The 22204-nt window shown below is 45.7% G+C and overlaps 1 protein-coding gene across 2 annotated transcripts in view; it reads left to right on the forward strand.

Moving 5' to 3' along the window:
• APPL2 (adaptor protein, phosphotyrosine interacting with PH domain and leucine zipper 2) overlaps window positions 1-22204 on the forward strand; it is an 801670-nt gene that overhangs the window by 732691 nt on the left and 46775 nt on the right. The window contains exon 1 of one of the 2 annotated variants that reach the window (XM_045553055.1): window positions 21714-22018. The exons of the other annotated variant lie outside the window; for it this stretch is intronic. The gene's annotated coding sequence lies outside the window, so the exon portion shown is untranslated. Of the gene's footprint in view, window positions 1-21713; window positions 22019-22204 lie in introns of those variants that run through there. 2 annotated transcript variants of the gene reach the window in all.

Raw genomic sequence — 22204 nt, forward strand, 5'->3', positions numbered from 1 at the left:
GCCCTTTTCAACCGTTGGCGTAGGAATCCTTCTTTGCAGATGAGATATTTTTCTGGGGTGGCAAGTGCAGGGCCTCTGTCAGTCCTGGGTTTGTTGGACTAGCGCCAGACATGAGAAGTGCGCCTTTGTGGGACAGGTGAATAGTGCGGATCCTGTTTCAGTCTAAAGACTGAAACAGGATCCGCACTTTTCACCGTTCCTTTCACAATCATTTGATTCATCAGCTAGGAACGGCGATTCCTTCTCCAGACCAATCGAAGGCTAGGCCAAGGTAACTCGATCGTTCCAAGAGGTGTGTGGCACAACTTTTGAAAGAACCGCTAGGTGGAGAACTGTTTGGTATTTTTCCGTAGCACTTTTCACCGTAATTGTCATAAGGTTGGTCTCCGCGTCCTTCAGCTTACGAGCGTTTTCACAGAGGAAAGCAGGCTGAGGCCCAGTAAACTTGGCATTTCCAAGAGTTGGTCCTAGAGACTGCAAAGAAAGTGTTCTTTTAAGTATTTTTCCACTGTGGTTTCACCATGATTTTCAGAACCCGAGCAGGTTTCTCGCATTAGCATAAGAATCCTGCCTGGTAGTTGAGATTTCTGGGTGGGGTGTAAGTGCGGGACTTCTGTCAGCCCTGCCTTTGATTGGTTTACCTCCACAGTTGGTAAGTGCTTATTTGCAGGGGATGGGAAAAGTGTGGATCGTGCTTCAGATTTCCTCCTGACCCTTTTCAAATCACCAATATGTTGGTAATTATTTGCCATTTCCATAGCGTTTTGCACCGTAATAGTCATGAGGTCGGTCTCTGCATCCTGAAGCCTATGATGCTTTTAGCAGAGAAACCTCTGCTGAGCCCCTGGTAACTTGGTATTTCCCAAACCTGGCACAGGAGCCTTGGAAGCTAGGATTGTTTTCAGTATTATCTCACCATCCTTTCACTACTGTTTCAGGAACGGGAGCCCTTTTCAACCGTTGGCGTAGGAATCCTTCTTTGCAGATGAGATATTTCTCTGGGGTGGCAAGTGCAGGGCCTCTGTCAGTCCTGGGTTTGTTGGACTAGCGCCAGACATGAGAAGTGCGCCTTTGTGGGACAGGTGAATAGTGCGGATCCTGTTTCAGTCTAAAGACTGAAACAGGATCCGCACTTTTCACCGTTCCTTTCAGAATCATTTGATTCATCAGCTAGGAACGGCGATTCCTTCTCCAGACCAATCGAAGGCTAGGCCAAAGTAACTCGATCTTTCCAAGAGGTGTGTGGCACAACTTTTGAAAGAACCGCTAGGTGGAGAACTGTTTGGTATTTTTCCGTAGCACTTTTCACCGTAATTGTCATAAGGTTGGTCTCCGCGTCCTTCAGCTTACGAGCGTTTTCACAGAGGAAAGCTGGTTGAGGCCCAGTAAACTTGGCATTTCCAAGAGTTGGTCCTAGAGACTGCAAAGAAAGTGTTCTTTTAAGTATTCTTCCACTGTGGTTTCACCATGATTTTCAGAACCCGAGCAGGTTTCTCGCATTAGCATAAGAATCCTGCCTGGTAGTTGAGATTTCTGGGTGGGGTGTAAGTGCGGGGCTTCTGTCAGCCCTGCCTTTGATTGGTTTACCTCCAGAGTTGGTAAGTGCTTATTTGCAGGGGATGGGAAAAGTGTGGATCATGCTTCAGATTTCTTCCTGACCCTTTTCAAATCACCAATATGTTGGTAATTATTTGCCATTTCCATAGCATTTTGCACCGTAATAGTCATGAGGTCGGTCTCTGCATCCTGAAGCCTATGATGCTTTTCCCAGAGAAACCTCTGCTGAGGCCCAGGTAACTTGGTATTTCCCAAACCTGGCACCGGAGCCTTGGAAGCTAGGATTGTTTTCAGTATTATCTCACCATCCTTTCACCACTTTTTCAAGAACGGGAGCCCTTTTCAACCGTTGGCGTAGGAATCCTTCTTTGCAGATGAGATATTTTTCTGGGGTGGCAAGTGCAGGGCCTCTGTCAGTCCTGGGTTTGTTGGACTAGCGCCAGACATGAGAAGTGCGCCTTTGTGGGACAGGTGAATAGTGCGGATCCTGTTTCAGTCTAAAGACTGAAACAGGATCCGCACTTTTCACCGTTCCTTTCAGAATCATTTGATTCATCAGCTAGGAACGGCGATTCCTTCTCCAGACCAATCGAAGGCTAGGCCAAAGTAACTCGATCTTTCCAAGAGGTGTGTGGCACAACTTTTGAAAGAACCGCTAGGTGGAGAACTGTTTGGTATTTTTCCGTAGCACTTTTCACCGTAATTGTCATAAGGTTGGTCTCCGCGTCCTTCAGCTTACGAGCGTTTTCACAGAGGAAAGCAGGCTGAGGCCCAGTAAACTTGGCATTTCCAACAGTTGGTCCTAGAGACTGCAAAGAAAGTGTTCTTTTAGGTATTCTTCCACTGTGGTTTCACCATGATTTTCAGAACCCGAGCAGGTTTCTCGCATTAGCATAAGAATCCTGCCTGGTAGTTGAGATTTCTGGGTGGGGTGTAAGTGCGGGGCTTCTGTCAGCCCTGCCTTTGATTGGTTTACGTCCAGAGTTGGTAAGTGCATATTTGCGTGAGATGGGAAAAGTGTGGATCGTGCTTCAGATTTCCTCCTGAACCTTTTGAAATCAAAAGTATGTTGGTAATTATTTGCCATTTCCATAGCGTTTTGCACCGTAATAGTCATGAGGTCGGTCTCTGCATCCTGAAGCCTATGATGCGTTTCGCAGAGAAACCTCTGCTGAGGCCCAGGTAACTTGGTATTTCCCGTACCTGGCACCGGAGCTTTGGAAGCTAGGATTGTTTTCAGTATTATCTCACCATCCTTTTACCACTGTTTCAGGAACGGGAGCCCTTTTCAACCGTTGGCGTCGGAATCCTTCTTTGGAGATGAGATATTTCTCTGGGGTGTCAAGTGCAGGGCCTCTGTCAGTCCTGGGTTTGTTGGACTAGCGCCAGACATGAGAAGTGCGCCTTTGTGGGACAGGTGAATAGTGCGGATCCTGTTTCAGTCTAAAGACTGAAACAGGATCCGCACTTTTCACCGTTCCTTTCACAATCATTTGATTCATCAGCTAGGAACGGCGATTCCTTCTCCAGACCAATCGAAGGCTAGGCCAAGGTAACTCGATCTTTCCAAGAGCTGTGTGGCACAACTTTTGAAAGAACCGCTAGGTGGAGAACTGTTTGGTATTTTTCCGTAGCACTTTTCACCGTAATTGTCATAAGGTTGGTCTCCGCGTCCTTCAGCTTACGAGCGTTTTCACAGAGGAAAGCAGGCTGAGGCCCAGTAAACTTGGCATTTCCAAGAGTTGGTCCTAGAGACTGCAAAGAAAGTGTTCTTTTAAGTATTCTTCCACTGTGGTTTCACCATGATTTTCAGAACCCGAGCAGGTTTCTCGCATTAGCATAAGAATCCTGCCTGGTAGTTGAGATTTCTGGGTGGGGTGTAAGTGCCGGACTTCTGTCAGCCCTGCCTTTGATTGGTTTACCTCCAGAGTTGGTAAGTGCATATTTCCGTGAGATGGGAAAAGTGTGGATCGTGCTTCAGATTTCCTCCTGACCCTTTTGAAATCACCAGTATGTTGGTAATTATGTGCCATTTCCATAGCGTTTTGCACCGTAATAGTCATGAGGTCGGTCTCTGCATCCTGAAGCCTATGATGCTTTTCGCAGAGAAACCTCTGCTGAGGCCCAGGTAACTTGGTATTTCCCGTACCTGGCACCGGAGCCTTGGAAGCTAGGATTGTTTTCAGTATTATCTCACCATCCTTTCACCACTGTTTCAAGAACGGGAGCCCTTTTCAACCATTGGCGTAGGAATCCTTCTTTGCAGATGAGATATTTCTCTGGGGTGGCAAGTGCAGGGCCTCTGTCAGTCCTGGGTTTGTTGGACTAGCGCCAGACATGAGAAGTGCGCCTTTGTGGGACAGGTGAATAGTGCGGATCCTGTTTCAGTCTAAAGACTGAAACAGGATCCGCACTTTTCACCGTTCCTTTCAGAATCATTTGATTCATCAGCTAGGAACGGCGATTCCTTCTCCAGACCAATCGAAGGCTAGGCCAAAGTAACTCGATCTTTCCAAGAGGTGTGTGGCACAACTTTTGAAAGAACCGCTAGGTGGAGAACTGTTTGGTATTTTTCCGTAGCACTTTTCACCGTAATTGTCATAAGGTTGGTCTCCGCGTCCTTCAGCTTACGAGCGTTTTCACAGAGGAAAGCAGGCTGAGGCCCAGTAACCTTAACATTTCCAACAGTTGGTCCTAGAGACTGCAAAGAAAGTGTTCTTTTAAGTATTCTTCCACTGTGGTTTCACCATGATTTTCAGAACCCGAGCAGGTTTCTCGCATTAGCATAAGAATCCTGCCTGGTAGTTGAGATTTCTGGGTGGGGTGTAAGTGCGGGGCTTCTGTCAGCCCTGCCTTTGATGGGTTTACCTCCAGAGTTGGTAAGTGCATATTTGCGTGAGATGGGAAAAGTGTGGATCGTGCTTCAGATTTCCTCCTGACCCTTTTGAAATCACCAGTATGTTGGTAATTATTTGCCATTTCCATAGCGTTTTGCACCGTAATAGTCATGAGGTCGGTCTCTGCATCCTGAAGCCTATGATGCGTTTCGCAGAGAAACCTCTGCTGAGGCCCAGGTAACTTGGTATTTCCCGTACCTGGCACCGGAGCCTTGGAAGCTAGGATTGTTTTCAGTATTATCTCACCATCCTTTTACCACTGTTTCAGGAACGGGAGCCCTTTTCAACCGTTGGCGTAGGAATCCTTCTTTGGAGATGAGATATTTTTCTCGAGTGGCAAGTGCAGGGCCTCTGTCAGTCCTGGGTTTGTTGGACTAGCGCCAGACATGAGAAGTACGCCTTTGTGGGACAGGTGAATAGTGCGGATCCTGTTTCAGTCTAAAGACTGAAACAGGATCCGCACTTTTCACCGTTCCTTTCAGAATCATTTGATTCATCAGCTAGGAACGGCGATTCCTTCTTCAGACCAATCCAAGGCTAGGCCAAAGTAACTGGATCTTTCCAAGAGGTGTGTGGCACAACTTTTGAAAGAACCGCTAGGTGGAGAACTGTTTAGTATTTTTCCGTAGCACTTTTCACCGTAATTGTCATAAGGTTGGTCTCCGCGTCCTTCAGCTTACGAGCGTTTTCACAGAGGAAAGCTGGTTGAGGCCCAGTAAACTTGGCATTTCCAAGAGTTGGTCCTAGAGACTGCAAAGAAAGTGTTCTTTTAAGTATTCTTCCACTGTGGTTTCACCATGATTTTCAGAACCCGAGCAGGTTTCTCGCATTAGCATAAGAATCCTGCCTGGTAGTTGAGATTTCTGGGTGGGGTGTAAGTGCGGTGCTTCTGTCAGCCCTGCCTTTGATTGGTTTACCTCCAGAGTTGGTAAGTGCTTATTTGCAGGGGATGGGAAAAGTGTGGATCATGCTTCAGATTTCTTCCTGACCCTTTTCAAATCACCAATATGTTGGTAATTATTTGCCATTTCCATAGCGTTTTGCACCGTAATAGTCATGAGGTCGGTCTCTGCATCCTGAAGCCTATGATGCTTTTCCCAGAGAAACCTCTGCTGAGGCCCAGGTAACTTGGTATTTCCCAAACCTGGCACCGGAGCCTTGGAAGCTAGGATTGTTTTCAGTATTATCTCACCATCCTTTCACCACTGTTTCAAGAACGGGAGCCCTTTTCAACCGTTGGCGTAGGAATCCTTCTTTGCAGATGAGATATTTTTCTGGGTTGGCAAGTGCAGGGCCTCTGTCAGTCCTGGGTTTGTTGGACTAGCGCCAGACATGAGAAGTGCGCCTTTGTGGGACAGGTGAATAGTGCGGATCCTGTTTCAGTCTAAAGACTGAAACAGGATCCGCACTTTTCACCGTTCCTTTCAGAATCATTTGATTCATCAGCTAGGAACGGCGATTCCTTCTCCAGACCAATCGAAGGCTAGGCCAAAGTAACTCGATCTTTCCAAGAGGTGTGTGGCACAACTTTTGAAAGAACAGCTAGGTGGAGAACTGTTTGGTATGTTTCCGTAGCACTTTTCACCGTAATTGTCATAAGGTTGGTCTCCTCGTCCTTCAGCTTACGACCGTTTTCACAGAGGAAAGCAGGCTGAGGCCCTGTAAACTTGGCATTTCCAAGAGTTGTTCCTCGAGACTGCAAAGAAAGTGTTCTTTTAAGTATTCTTCCACTGTGGTTTCACCATGATTTTCAAAACCCGAGCAGGTTTCTCGCATTAGCATAAGAATCCTGCCTGGTAGTTGAGATTTCTGGGTGGGGTGTAAGTTCGGGGCTTCTGTTAGCCCTGCCTTTGATTGGTTTACCTCCAGAGTTGGTAAGTGCATATGTGCAGGGGATGGGAAAAGTGTGGATCGTGCTTCAGATTTCCTCCTGACCCTTTTGAAATCACCAGTATGTTGGTAATTATTTGCCATTTCCATAGCGTTTTGCACCGTAATAGTCATGAGGTCGGTCTCTGCATCCTGAAGCCTATGATGCTTTTCCCAGAGAAACCTCTGCTGAGGCCCAGGTAACTTGGTATTTCCCAAACCTGGCACCGGAGCCTTGGAAGCTAGGATTGTTTTCAGTATTATCTCACCATCCTTTCACCACTTTTTCAAGAACGGGAGCCCTTTTCAACCGTTGGCGTAGGAATCCTTCTTTGCAGATGAGATATTTTTCTGGGGTGGCAAGTGCAGGGCCTCTGTCAGTCCTGGGTTTGTTGGACTAGCGCCAGACATGAGAAGTGCGCCTTTGTGGGACAGGTGAATAGTGCGGATCCTGTTTCGGTCTAAAGACTGAAACAGGATCCGCACTTTTCACCGATCCTTTCAGAATCATTTGATTCATCAGCTAGGAACGGCGATTCCTTCTCCAGACCAATCGAAGGCTAGGCCAAAGTAACTCGAACTTTCCAAGAGGTGTGTGGCACAACTTTTGAAAGAACAGCTAGGTGGAGAACTGTTTGGTATTTTTCCGTAGCACTTTTCACCGTAATTGTCATAAGGTTGGTCTCCGCGTCCTTCAGCTTACGAGCGTTTTCACAGAGGAAAGCAGGCTGAGGCCCAGTAAACTTGGCATTTCCAAGAGTTGGTCCTCGAGACTGCAAAGAAAGTGTTCTTTTAAGTATTCTTCCACTGTGGTTTCACCATGATTTTCAAAACCCGAGCAGGTTTCTCGCATTAGCATAAGAATCCTGCCTGGTAGTTGAGATTTCTGGGTGGGGTGTAAGTTCGGGGCTTCTGTTAGCCCTGCCTTTGATTGGTTTACCTCCAGAGTTGGTAAGTGCATATGTGCAGCGGATGGGAAAAGTGTGGATCGTGCTTCAGATTTCCTCCTGACCCTTTTGAAATCACCAGTATGTTGGTAATTATTTGCCATTTCCATAGCGTTTTGCACCGTAATAGTCATGAGGTCGGTCTCTGCATCCTGAAGCCTATGATGCTTTTCCCAGAGAAACCTCTGCTGAGGCCCAGGTAACTTGGTATTTCCCAAACCTGGCACCGGAGCCTTGGAAGCTAGGATTGTTTTCAGTATTATCTCACCATCCTTTCACCACTTTTTCAAGAACGGGAGCCCTTTTCAACCGTTGGCGTAGGAATCCTTCTTTGCAGATGAGATATTTTTCTGGGGTGGCAAGTGCAGGGCCTCTGTCAGTCCTGGGTTTGTTGGACTAGCGCCAGACATGAGAAGTGCGCCTTTGTGGGACAGGTGAATAGTGCGGATCCTGTTTCAGTCTAAAGACTGAAACAGGATCCGCACTTTTCACCGTTCCTTTCAGAATCATTTGATTCATCAGCTAGGAACGGCGATTCCTTCTCCAGACCAATCGAAGGCTAGGCCAAAGTAACTTGATCTTTCCAAGAGGTGTGTGGCACAACTTTTGAAAGAACCGCTAGGTGGAGAACTGTTTGGTATTTTTCCGTAGCACTTTTCACCGTAATTGTCATAAGGTTGGTCTCCGCGTCCTTCAGCTTACGAGCGTTTTCACAGAGGAAAGCAGGCTGAGGCCCAGTAAACTTGGCATTTCCAACAGTTGGTCCTAGAGACTGCAAAGAAAGTGTTCTTTTAGGTATTCTTCCACTGTGGTTTCACCATGATTTTCAGAACCCGAGCAGGTTTCTCGCATTAGCATAAGAATCCTGCCTGGTAGTTGAGATTTCTGGGTGGGGTGTCAGTGCGGGGCTTCTGTCAGCCCTGCCTTTGATTGGTTTTCCTCGAGAGTTGGTAAGTGCATATTTGCAGGGGATGGGAAAAGTGTGGATCGTGCTTCAGATTTCCTCCTGACCCTTTTAAAATCAAAAGTATGTTGGTAATTATTTGCCATTTCCATAGCGTTTTGCACCGTAATAGTCATGAGGTCGGTCTCTGCATCCTGAAGCCTATGATGCTTTTAGCAGAGAAACCTCTGCTGAGCCCCTGGTAACTTGGTATTTCCCAAACCTGGCACCGGAGCCTTGGAAGCTAGGATTGTTTTCAGTATTATCTCACCATCCTTTCACTACTGTTTCAGGAACGGGAGCCCTTTTCAACCGTTGGCGTAGGAATCCTTCTTTGCAGATGAGATATTTTTCTGGGGTGGCAAGTGCAGGGCCTCTGTCAGTCCTGGGTTTGTTGGACTAGCGCCAGACATGAGAAGTGCGCCTTTGTGGGACAGGTGAATAGTGCGGATCCTGTTTCAGTCTAAAGACTGAAACAGGATCCGCACTTTTCACCGTTCCTTTCACAATCATTTGATTCATCAGCTAGGAACGGCGATTCCTTCTCCAGACCAATCGAAGGCTAGGCCAAGGTAACTCGATCGTTCCAAGAGGTGTGTGGCACAACTTTTGAAAGAACCGCTAGGTGGAGAACTGTTTGGTATTTTTCCGTAGCACTTTTCACCGTAATTGTCATAAGGTTGGTCTCCGCGTCCTTCAGCTTACGAGCGTTTTCACAGAGGAAAGCAGGCTGAGGCCCAGTAAACTTGGCATTTCCAAGAGTTGGTCCTAGAGACTGCAAAGAAAGTGTTCTTTTAAGTATTTTTCCACTGTGGTTTCACCATGATTTTCAGAACCCGAGCAGGTTTCTCGCATTAGCATAAGAATCCTGCCTGGTAGTTGAGATTTCTGGGTGGGGTGTAAGTGCGGGACTTCTGTCAGCCCTGCCTTTGATTGGTTTACCTCCACAGTTGGTAAGTGCTTATTTGCAGGGGATGGGAAAAGTGTGGATCGTGCTTCAGATTTCCTCCTGACCCTTTTCAAATCACCAATATGTTGGTAATTATTTGCCATTTCCATAGCGTTTTGCACCGTAATAGTCATGAGGTCGGTCTCTGCATCCTGAAGCCTATGATGCTTTTAGCAGAGAAACCTCTGCTGAGCCCCTGGTAACTTGGTATTTCCCAAACCTGGCACAGGAGCCTTGGAAGCTAGGATTGTTTTCAGTATTATCTCACCATCCTTTCACTACTGTTTCAGGAACGGGAGCCCTTTTCAACCGTTGGCGTAGGAATCCTTCTTTGCAGATGAGATATTTCTCTGGGGTGGCAAGTGCAGGGCCTCTGTCAGTCCTGGGTTTGTTGGACTAGCGCCAGACATGAGAAGTGCGCCTTTGTGGGACAGGTGAATAGTGCGGATCCTGTTTCAGTCTAAAGACTGAAACAGGATCCGCACTTTTCACCGTTCCTTTCAGAATCATTTGATTCATCAGCTAGGAACGGCGATTCCTTCTCCAGACCAATCGAAGGCTAGGCCAAAGTAACTCGATCTTTCCAAGAGGTGTGTGGCACAACTTTTGAAAGAACCGCTAGGTGGAGAACTGTTTGGTATTTTTCCGTAGCACTTTTCACCGTAATTGTCATAAGGTTGGTCTCCGCGTCCTTCAGCTTACGAGCGTTTTCACAGAGGAAAGCTGGTTGAGGCCCAGTAAACTTGGCATTTCCAAGAGTTGGTCCTAGAGACTGCAAAGAAAGTGTTCTTTTAAGTATTCTTCCACTGTGGTTTCACCATGATTTTCAGAACCCGAGCAGGTTTCTCGCATTAGCATAAGAATCCTGCCTGGTAGTTGAGATTTCTGGGTGGGGTGTAAGTGCGGGGCTTCTGTCAGCCCTGCCTTTGATTGGTTTACCTCCAGAGTTGGTAAGTGCTTATTTGCAGGGGATGGGAAAAGTGTGGATCATGCTTCAGATTTCTTCCTGACCCTTTTCAAATCACCAATATGTTGGTAATTATTTGCCATTTCCATAGCATTTTGCACCGTAATAGTCATGAGGTCGGTCTCTGCATCCTGAAGCCTATGATGCTTTTCCCAGAGAAACCTCTGCTGAGGCCCAGGTAACTTGGTATTTCCCAAACCTGGCACCGGAGCCTTGGAAGCTAGGATTGTTTTCAGTATTATCTCACCATCCTTTCACCACTTTTTCAAGAACGGGAGCCCTTTTCAACCGTTGGCGTAGGAATCCTTCTTTGCAGATGAGATATTTTTCTGGGGTGGCAAGTGCAGGGCCTCTGTCAGTCCTGGGTTTGTTGGACTAGCGCCAGACATGAGAAGTGCGCCTTTGTGGGACAGGTGAATAGTGCGGATCCTGTTTCAGTCTAAAGACTGAAACAGGATCCGCACTTTTCACCGTTCCTTTCAGAATCATTTGATTCATCAGCTAGGAACGGCGATTCCTTCTCCAGACCAATCGAAGGCTAGGCCAAAGTAACTCGATCTTTCCAAGAGGTGTGTGGCACAACTTTTGAAAGAACCGCTAGGTGGAGAACTGTTTGGTATTTTTCCGTAGCACTTTTCACCGTAATTGTCATAAGGTTGGTCTCCGCGTCCTTCAGCTTACGAGCGTTTTCACAGAGGAAAGCAGGCTGAGGCCCAGTAAACTTGGCATTTCCAACAGTTGGTCCTAGAGACTGCAAAGAAAGTGTTCTTTTAGGTATTCTTCCACTGTGGTTTCACCATGATTTTCAGAACCCGAGCAGGTTTCTCGCATTAGCATAAGAATCCTGCCTGGTAGTTGAGATTTCTGGGTGGGGTGTAAGTGCGGGGCTTCTGTCAGCCCTGCCTTTGATTGGTTTACGTCCAGAGTTGGTAAGTGCATATTTGCGTGAGATGGGAAAAGTGTGGATCGTGCTTCAGATTTCCTCCTGAACCTTTTGAAATCAAAAGTATGTTGGTAATTATTTGCCATTTCCATAGCGTTTTGCACCGTAATAGTCATGAGGTCGGTCTCTGCATCCTGAAGCCTATGATGCGTTTCGCAGAGAAACCTCTGCTGAGGCCCAGGTAACTTGGTATTTCCCGTACCTGGCACCGGAGCTTTGGAAGCTAGGATTGTTTTCAGTATTATCTCACCATCCTTTTACCACTGTTTCAGGAACGGGAGCCCTTTTCAACCGTTGGCGTCGGAATCCTTCTTTGGAGATGAGATATTTCTCTGGGGTGTCAAGTGCAGGGCCTCTGTCAGTCCTGGGTTTGTTGGACTAGCGCCAGACATGAGAAGTGCGCCTTTGTGGGACAGGTGAATAGTGCGGATCCTGTTTCAGTCTAAAGACTGAAACAGGATCCGCACTTTTCACCGTTCCTTTCACAATCATTTGATTCATCAGCTAGGAACGGCGATTCCTTCTCCAGACCAATCGAAGGCTAGGCCAAGGTAACTCGATCTTTCCAAGAGCTGTGTGGCACAACTTTTGAAAGAACCGCTAGGTGGAGAACTGTTTGGTATTTTTCCGTAGCACTTTTCACCGTAATTGTCATAAGGTTGGTCTCCGCGTCCTTCAGCTTACGAGCGTTTTCACAGAGGAAAGCAGGCTGAGGCCCAGTAAACTTGGCATTTCCAAGAGTTGGTCCTAGAGACTGCAAAGAAAGTGTTCTTTTAAGTATTCTTCCACTGTGGTTTCACCATGATTTTCAGAACCCGAGCAGGTTTCTCGCATTAGCATAAGAATCCTGCCTGGTAGTTGAGATTTCTGGGTGGGGTGTAAGTGCCGGACTTCTGTCAGCCCTGCCTTTGATTGGTTTACCTCCAGAGTTGGTAAGTGCATATTTCCGTGAGATGGGAAAAGTGTGGATCGTGCTTCAGATTTCCTCCTGACCCTTTTGAAATCACCAGTATGTTGGTAATTATGTGCCATTTCCATAGCGTTTTGCACCGTAATAGTCATGAGGTCGGTCTCTGCATCCTGAAGCCTATGATGCTTTTCGCAGAGAAACCTCTGCTGAGGCCCAGGTAACTTGGTATTTCCCGTACCTGGCACCGGAGCCTTGGAAGCTAGGATTGTTTTCAGTATTATCTCACCATCCTTTCACCACTGTTTCAAGAACGGGAGCCCTTTTCAACCATTGGCGTAGGAATCCTTCTTTGCAGATGAGATATTTCTCTGGGGTGGCAAGTGCAGGGCCTCTGTCAGTCCTGGGTTTGTTGGACTAGCGCCAGACATGAGAAGTGCGCCTTTGTGGGACAGGTGAATAGTGCGGATCCTGTTTCAGTCTAAAGACTGAAACAGGATCCGCACTTTTCACCGTTCCTTTCAGAATCATTTGATTCATCAGCTAGGAACGGCGATTCCTTCTCCAGACCAATCGAAGGCTAGGCCAAAGTAACTCGATCTTTCCAAGAGGTGTGTGGCACAACTTTTGAAAGAACCGCTAGGTGGAGAACTGTTTGGTATTTTTCCGTAGCACTTTTCACCGTAATTGTCATAAGGTTGGTCTCCGCGTCCTTCAGCTTACGAGCGTTTTCACAGAGGAAAGCAGGCTGAGGCCCAGTAACCTTAACATTTCCAACAGTTGGTCCTAGAGACTGCAAAGAAAGTGTTCTTTTAAGTATTCTTCCACTGTGGTTTCACCATGATTTTCAGAACCCGAGCAGGTTTCTCGCATTAGCATAAGAATCCTGCCTGGTAGTTGAGATTTCTGGGTGGGGTGTAAGTGCGGGGCTTCTGTCAGCCCTGCCTTTGATGGGTTTACCTCCAGAGTTGGTAAGTGCATATTTGCGTGAGATGGGAAAAGTGTGGATCGTGCTTCAGATTTCCTCCTGACCCTTTTGAAATCACCAGTATGTTGGTAATTATTTGCCATTTCCATAGCGTTTTGCACCGTAATAGTCATGAGGTCGGTCTCTGCATCCTGAAGCCTATGATGCGTTTCGCAGAGAAACCTCTGCTGAGGCCCAGGTAACTTGGTATTTCCCGTACCTGGCACCGGAGCCTTGGAAGCTAGGATTGTTTTCAGTATTATCTCACCATCCTTTTACCACTGTTTCAGGAACGGGAGCCCTTTTCAACCGTTGGCGTAGGAATCCTTCTTTGGAGATGAGATATTTTTCTCGAGTGGCAAGTGCAGGGCCTCTGTCAGTCCTGGGTTTGTTGGACTAGCGCCAGACATGAGAAGTACGCCTTTGTGGGACAGGTGAATAGTGCGGATCCTGTTTCAGTCTAAAGACTGAAACAGGATCCGCACTTTTCACCGTTCCTTTCAGAATCATTTGATTCATCAGCTAGGAACGGCGATTCCTTCTTCAGACCAATCCAAGGCTAGGCCAAAGTAACTGGATCTTTCCAAGAGGTGTGTGGCACAACTTTTGAAAGAACCGCTAGGTGGAGAACTGTTTAGTATTTTTCCGTAGCACTTTTCACCGTAATTGTCATAAGGTTGGTCTCCGCGTCCTTCAGCTTACGAGCGTTTTCACAGAGGAAAGCTGGTTGAGGCCCAGTAAACTTGGCATTTCCAAGAGTTGGTCCTAGAGACTGCAAAGAAAGTGTTCTTTTAAGTATTCTTCCACTGTGGTTTCACCATGATTTTCAGAACCCGAGCAGGTTTCTCGCATTAGCATAAGAATCCTGCCTGGTAGTTGAGATTTCTGGGTGGGGTGTAAGTGCGGTGCTTCTGTCAGCCCTGCCTTTGATTGGTTTACCTCCAGAGTTGGTAAGTGCTTATTTGCAGGGGATGGGAAAAGTGTGGATCATGCTTCAGATTTCTTCCTGACCCTTTTCAAATCACCAATATGTTGGTAATTATTTGCCATTTCCATAGCGTTTTGCACCGTAATAGTCATGAGGTCGGTCTCTGCATCCTGAAGCCTATGATGCTTTTCCCAGAGAAACCTCTGCTGAGGCCCAGGTAACTTGGTATTTCCCAAACCTGGCACCGGAGCCTTGGAAGCTAGGATTGTTTTCAGTATTATCTCACCATCCTTTCACCACTGTTTCAAGAACGGGAGCCCTTTTCAACCGTTGGCGTAGGAATCCTTCTTTGCAGATGAGATATTTTTCTGGGTTGGCAAGTGCAGGGCCTCTGTCAGTCCTGGGTTTGTTGGACTAGCGCCAGACATGAGAAGTGCGCCTTTGTGGGACAGGTGAATAGTGCGGATCCTGTTTCAGTCTAAAGACTGAAACAGGATCCGCACTTTTCACCGTTCCTTTCAGAATCATTTGATTCATCAGCTAGGAACGGCGATTCCTTCTCCAGACCAATCGAAGGCTAGGCCAAAGTAACTCGATCTTTCCAAGAGGTGTGTGGCACAACTTTTGAAAGAACCGCTAGGTGGAGAACTGTTTGGTATTTTTCCGTAGCACTTTTCACCGTAATTGTCATAAGGTTGGTCTCCGCGTCCTTCAGCTTACGAGCGTTTTCACAGAGGAAAGCAGGCTGAGGCCCAGTAAACTTGGCATTTCCAACAGTTAGTCCTAGAGACTGCAAAGAAAGTGTTCTTTTAGGTATTCTTCCACTGTGGTTTCACCATGATTTTCAGAACCCGAGCAGGTTTCTCGCATTAGCATAAGAATCCTGCCTGGTAGTTGAGATTTCTGGGTGGGGTGTAAGTGCGGGGCTTCTGTCAGCCCTGCCTTTGATTGGTTTACGTCCAGAGTTGGTAAGTGCATATTTGCGTGAGATGGGAAAAGTGTGGATCGTGCTTCAGATTTCCTCCTGACCCTTTTGAAATCAAAAGTATGTTGGTAATTATTTGCCATTTCCATAGCGTTTTGCACCGTAATAGTCATGAGGTCGGTCTCTGCATCCTGAAGCCTATGATGCGTTTCGCAGAGAAACCTCTGCTGAGGCCCAGGTAACTTGGTATTTCCCGTACCTGGCACCGGAGCTTTGGAAGCTAGGATTGTTTTCAGTATTATCTCACCATCCTTTTACCACTGTTTCAGGAACGGGAGCCCTTTTCAACCGTTGGCGTCGGAATCCTTCTTTGGAGATGAGATATTTCTCTGGGGTGTCAAGTGCAGGGCCTCTGTCAGTCCTGGGTTGTTGGACTAGCGCCAGACATGAGAAGTGCGCCTTTGTGGGACAGGTGAATAGTGCGGATCCTGTTTCAGTCTAAAGACTGAAACAGGATCCGCACTTTTCACCGTTCCTTTCACAATCATTTGATTCATCAGCTAGGAACGGCGATTCCTTCTCCAGACCAATCGAAGGCTAGGCCAAGGTAACTCGATCTTTCCAAGAGCTGTGTGGCACAACTTTTGAAAGAACCGCTAGGTGGAGAACTGTTTGGTATTTTTCCGTAGCACTTTTCACCGTAATTGTCATAAGGTTGGTCTCCACGTCCTTCAGCTTACGAGCGTTTTCACAGAGGAAAGCAGGCTGAGGCCCAGTAAACTTGGCATTTCCAAGAGTTGGTCCTAGAGACTGCAAAGAAAGTGTTCTTTTAAGTATTCTTCCACTGTGGTTTCACCATGATTTTCAGAACCCGAGCAGGTTTCTCGCATTAGCATAAGAATCCTGCCTGGTAGTTGAGATTTCTGGGTGGGGTGTAAGTGCCGGACTTCTGTCAGCCCTGCCTTTGATTGGTTTACCTCCAGAGTTGGTAAGTGCATATTTCCGTGAGATGGGAAAAGTGTGCATCGTGCTTCAGATTTCCTCCTGACCCTTTTGAAATCACCAGTATGTTGGTAATTATGTGCCATTTCCATAGCGTTTTGCACCGTAATAGTCATGAGGTCGGTCTCTGCATCCTGAAGCCTATGATGCTTTTCGCAGAGAAACCTCTGCTGAGGCCCAGGTAACTTGGTATTTCCCGTACCTGGCACCGGAGCCTTGGAAGCTAGGATTGTTTTCAGTATTATCTCACCATCCTTTCACCACTGTTTCAAGAACGGGAGCCCTTTTCAACCATTGGCGTAGGAATCCTTCTTTGCAGATGAGATATTTCTCTGGGGTGGCAAGTGCAGGGCCTCTGTCAGTCCTGGGTTTGTTGGACTAGCGCCAGACATGAGAAGTGCGCCTTTGTGGGACAGGTGAATAGTGCGGATCCTGTTTCAGTCTAAAGACTGAAACAGGATCCGCACTTTTCACCGTTCCTTTCAGAATCATTTGATTCATCAGCTAGGAACGGCGATTCCTTCTCCAGACCAATCGAAGGCTAGGCCAAAGTAACTCGATCTTTCCAAGAGGTGTGTGGCACAACTTTTGAAAGAACCGCTAGGTGGAGAACTGTTTAGTATTTTTCCGTAGCACTTTTCACCGTAATTGTCATAAGGTTGGTCTCCGCGTCCTTCAGCTTACGAGCGTTTTCACAGAGGAAAGCAGGCTGAGGCCCAGTAACCTTAACATTTCCAAGAGTTGGTCCTAGAGACTGCAAAGAAAGTGTTCTTTTAAGTATTCTTCCACTGTGGTTTCACCATGATTTTCAGAACCCGAGCAGGTTTCTCGCATTAGCATAAGAATCCTGCCTGGTAGTTGAGATTTCTGGGTGGGGTGTAAGTGCGGGACTTCTGTCAGCCCTGCCTTTGATTGGTTTACCTCCAGAGTTGGTAAGTGCATATTTCCGTGAGATGGGAAAAGTGTGGATCGTGCTTCAGATTTCCTCCTGACCCTTTTGAAATCACCAGTATGTTGGTAATTATGTGCCATTTCCATAGCGTTTTGCACCGTAATAGTCATGAGGTCGGTCTCTGCATCCTGAAGCCTATGATGCTTTTCGCAGAGAAACCTCTGCTGAGGCCCAGGTAACTTGGTATTTCCCGTACCTGGCACCGGAGCCTTGGAAGCTAGGATTGTTTTCAGTATTATCTCACCATCCTTTCACCACTGTTTCAAGAACGGGAGCCCTTTTCAACCGTTGGCGTAGGAATCCTTCTTTGCAGATGAGATATTTCTCTGGGGTGGCAAGTGCAGGGCCTCTGTCAGTCCTGGGTTTGTTGGACTAGCGCCAGACATGAGAAGTGCGCCTTTGTGGGACAGGTGAATAGTGCGGATCCTGTTTCAGTCTAAAGACTGAAACAGGATCCGCACTTTTCACCGTTCCTTTCAGAATCATTTGATTCATCAGCTAGGAACGGCGATTCCTTCTCCAGACCAATCGAAGGCTAGGCCAAAGTAACTCGATCTTTCCAAGAGGTGTGTGGCACAATTTTTGAAAGAACCGCTAGGTGGAGAACTGTTTGGTATTTTTCCGTAGCACTTTTCACCGTAATTGTCATAAGGTTGGTCTCCGCGTCCTTCAGCTTACGACCGTTTTCACAGAGGAAAGCAGGCTGAGGCCCATTAACCTTAACATTTCCAAGAGTTGGTCCTAGAGACTGCAAAGAAAGTGTTCTTTTAAGTATTCTTCCACTGTGGTTTCACCATGATTTTCAGAACCCGAGCAGGTTCCTCGCATTAGCATAAGAATCCTGCCTGGTAGTTGAGATTTCTGGGTGGGGTGTAAGTGCGGGGCTTCTGTCAGCCCTGCCTTTGATTGGTTTACCTGCAGAGTTGGTAAGTGCATATTTGCGTGAGATGGGAAAAGTGTGGATCGTGCTTCAGATTTCCTCCTGACCCTTTTGAAATCACCAGTATGTTGGTAATTATTTGCCATTTCCATAGCGTTTTGCACCGTAATAGTCATGAGGTCGGTCTCTGCATCCTGAAGCCTATGATGCGTTTCGCAGAGAAACCTCTGCTGAGGCCCAGGTAACTTGGTATTTCCCAAACCTGGCACCGGAGCCTTGGAAGCTAGGATTGTTTTCAGTATTATCTCACCATCCTTTCACCACTGTTTCAGGAACGGGAGCCCTTTTCAACCGTTGGCGTAGGAATCCTTCTTTGGAGATGAGATATTTTTCTGGGGTGGCAAGTGCAGGGCCTCTGTCAGTCCTGGGTTTGTTGGACTAGCGCCAGACATGAGAAGTGCGCCTTTGTGGGACAGGTGAATAGTGCGGATCCTGTTTCAGTCTAAAGACTGAAACAGGATCCGCACTTTTCACCGTTCCTTTCAGAATCATTTGATTCATCAGCTAGGAACGGCGATTCCTTCTCCAGACCAATCGAAGGCTAGGCCAAAGTAACTCGATCTTTCCAAGAGGTGTGTGGCACAACTTTTGAAAGAACCGCTAGGTGGAGAACTGTTTGGTATTTTTCCGTTCCACTTTTCACCGTAATTGTCATAAGGTTGGTCTCTGCATCCTTAAGCATAGGAGCGTTTTCACAGAGGAAAGCAGGCTGAGGCCCAGTAAACTTGGCATTTCCAAGAGTTGGTCCTAGAGGCTACAAAGAATGTGTTCTTTTAAGTATTCTTCCACTGTGGTTTCACCGTGATTTTCAGAACCCGAGCAGGTTTCTCGCATTAGCATAAGAATCCTGCCTGGTAGTTGAGATTTCTGGGTGGGGTGTAAGTGTGGGGCTTCTGTCAGCCCTGCCTTTGATTGGTTTACCTCCAGAGTTGGTACGTGCATATTTGCGTGAGATGGGAAAGGTGTGGATCGTGCTTCAGATTTCCTCCTGATCCTTTTGAAATCACCAGTATGGTGGTAATTATTTGCCATTTCCATAGCGTTTTGCATCCTAATAGTCATGAGGTCGGTCTCTGCATTCTGAAGCCTATGATCCTTTTCGCAGAGACACCTCTGTTGAGGCCCAGGTAACTTGGTATTTCCCGTACCTGGCACCGGAGCCTTGGAAGCTAGGATTGTTTTCAGTATTATCTCACCATCCTTTTACCACTGTTTCAAGAACTGGAGCCCTTTTCAACCGTTAGCGTAGGAATCCTTCTTTGGAGATGAGATATTTTTCTGGGGTGGCAAGTGCAGGGCCTCTGTCAGGAACTCTCATAGGGTGACAGCCAAGTCTCAAAAGCAATGACAAATAAATTCCCTTTATCACAAGGAATATTAAATAGGAATGACAATGCCTTTTATCCTCTTCTGCCCACTTACAGGTTCAAAGTTATAAACCATGTAGCCATGAAAGAACTTTAAGCTCTAAAGCACCTGGAGATCATATGCTTGATGTCCTTGGGTCTGTAGATGATCAGTAGATGACAAAACTGAGCCAGCCACAGGGTGGAGATGAAAAGACTCGCCCAAATTACATGATAACTTAGTGTTAGAGCCGGAACAAGAACCCACGTCTCCTGACTGGTTCTCTAATCCTGCTTCTCACAGCTGGGCTAATACTTTAAGCCATTCAGATATAGTGTATATTCACTTATGTGAGAGCTGGAAATTCAGAATGTGATTTGTCAGTGAGAACAGCATGGAGAATCAGTTAGTGTAACCTTTCTAACCTGGCTGAGGCATCGCCATGTTGGTTGGAAAAGCAATATATCTTTTTGCACCTCATTTCCCACAATTGCAAGGCAGAGATCCTTGTCCGGAGTGATCATTTAAAATTTCACATTGGTATTTTCAGATCCTACACAATAGGTATGAGCATGGATGAAATGCCCAGTTTTTAATTCACAGCACATGATCATCACGTGGTTTCTACTGGCCAGAAACGCTTCCTCCTGTCTGGCGTTTCCTGCAGCAGAAGCTGGTGAAAATGGCTGGTCAGTGCTGCCAAACTCCAAGCCAGAGTCAAACAGTGGTCAGCTGTGCTCAGATTGCCCGGGTCAGGGTCGGTCGGTTTTTCAGGTTTTTTTGGAAAGCTTAGGTGATTTGGTTTGTTTCTGTTTAATTGAAAAGAGAACACTTTTCGGACTTCTTTTTTGATCAGTTTGTTTTGATATATGTGTTTTTAAGATAGTAATAACTTCTCAATGTTTTCGTTCAAGTTTTTTCCTCAAAGTTATGTTTCCTTGGTTTTATTTCACATTATTCCTTACATACTTTAGACCTAGACATGTTGGATTTGATTGATAGTTGTATAATTTTTTAAAAAAACACTCAGCAAGGTGTAGTTTTTCATTATTATATCTTCAAAATGAGGCTTATGCTGCTGATAATAAATGTTCATAAAAGATATTTTAATCACACTACATGGTAAAATTTCTGGGTTCTGATAGTGAATGCCCTTTAGACCTTAGTTTTGGAAAGAGGAAGAATGAAAAAAATCTAGAGGAAACTTCTATGAGCAATTTTGCTGATTGTGGCTGGTTTTGGGGAAATCTTAAATGTTATTTGGCTTAAGTTCTAGAATGAAACTATAAATGTTTTTAGCATCTTAACAGTCCCTGGAGTCACATCTGGGCTCTTAGCTGTCAGATGTGCCTTTGCACATGGTGGAAACTGAATACTCCGTTGTGGGTCATTTGAGTGAAGAAAGCTGTATACATTTCTAATGCATTAACGAAGCAGAGACTGGTTACTTAGAACACTCTACTATTTTTCAAACTATTGACTAAATAAGTAAAAATTTTATTAATGTCTGAATAAGTGCATATATATACATATACAGTTAATTCTGCTCAAATTTTGCATTCAATACATTTGATGTTTATTTTGATTCTGTACATCTGCCATAATACTGTTTCTTTCATAAGGAGGTATAAATTTTTTTAATCTTTTAAAATGGATTTTTTAGGATCTTACAATGCAATTTACTTAGGTCATATTGCCTCCCTCAGCTACTATACTGACATAGCAGCAACAGGGGAAAGGGTGTTCATGGCCAGCTGTCCCCAGCAGTGTTAGTGAAACCTGGCAGCTCTTCTAACCTGGCTTCCTCCTCGAACAGATGATGAGCCTCTGTAATTGGTGCCTTTGGTCTGTATGGAATTTTTTGTTTTGTTTTTGCCTTTTTTTTTTTTTTTTGAGTAAATATTGGATGGAATTTTTGGAAGTGAGAACTATGGTTAAGACTGTCAGTTTCCTTCAGCTAAGGAGAGTTCTTGATGAGGTTGTACAGAATGGAAATGAACTTTAAGAAGGTCTTTAATAATCATTAGACCATATTTATTTAGTACTCTCTTGTATGTGACATGCACCTAACGAAGCTTTACTGTCAGGGAGATTCATAGTCTTGGGACTGGAAGGAATCGAATCCAACTCTTTTATTTTATGTGGAAAGTGTAAAAACAATAGCAAATGCCTATATTATGGATTTTATGTGCCAGGCATTATTCTAACTGCTTTATGTATATTAACTCACTTAATCTTCCCAGTAGTCTTTTGAAGTAGTTCTCTATTAAAAATGAGCAAAGAGCAGAGAAGTTAAATAACTTGCCCAGGGTTATACATTGTAAAGTAACAGCCAGGGTTGGAGCCCAGGCAACCCGCCTATACTGGGGATATTGCTCAAGTTAGCCAAACCACCAAGCACCTGGCTTTTCTGTCATCAATGACCTAAAGTGTTTTACTAAAATGAAAAGATCCTAGGAAACCGTCTATTGTTTGTTTCCTTTAGTTTTATGTAGAGTAATTGTGAGAGTTGCTTTAGTAACTTGGTTGCACAGAATTAATTAAATGAACACAAAAGCTTTTGTATTTGAACTGGGTGACCCAGGAAGAGCTGAATAACAAATTGACCGACCTTAGACACATCTATTCTTTGCCTCCCTTTTAGTTTGCAGTGCTGCGCGATGTGTTGTGAAAGTAGTCTATGTGTGTACGCATGTATTATTTCTGCTTATCTCTGATATATGAAAAGCAGAACATTTTAGGGATTAAGATATTTGCCTCCATTGCTGTTTGTAAGCCTCTGCCCCTGACCAGGCACTGCTTGCTGCTGGGAATGTGATAAATGAGAGTGCCTGCCCTTGGCTGGTTCACAGTCTGTTCCGGAGACAGATAAGTAAGGCAACAGTTCAGTAAGGTGCGGATGCTGCTGCGATAGGAACACAAATACAGCTTTGAGCTCCTGCAGCTCATGATTCTTCAGGGGCTTATTGGCTCGTCCTGTAAGTAGTACACTTTTGAGATAAGGTGAAGGCAGCAGCGCTGTTGCTTGCTTTTTTTGGTGTTTTGTGTTTTGTTTGTTTCTTTTGCAGTTGGCATAACTGAAACAGAAATGAAAGACTTAGTTCTGAGGTTATTCATTGAGCAGCCCAGCTGGGAACAGCCCTCTCCAACCAAACCAGGCATTT

Source organism: Lemur catta, chromosome 6 (genome assembly GCF_020740605.2).
Source record: "Lemur catta isolate mLemCat1 chromosome 6, mLemCat1.pri, whole genome shotgun sequence".
In the NCBI taxonomy this organism is placed as follows: domain Eukaryota; kingdom Metazoa; phylum Chordata; class Mammalia; order Primates; family Lemuridae; genus Lemur; species Lemur catta.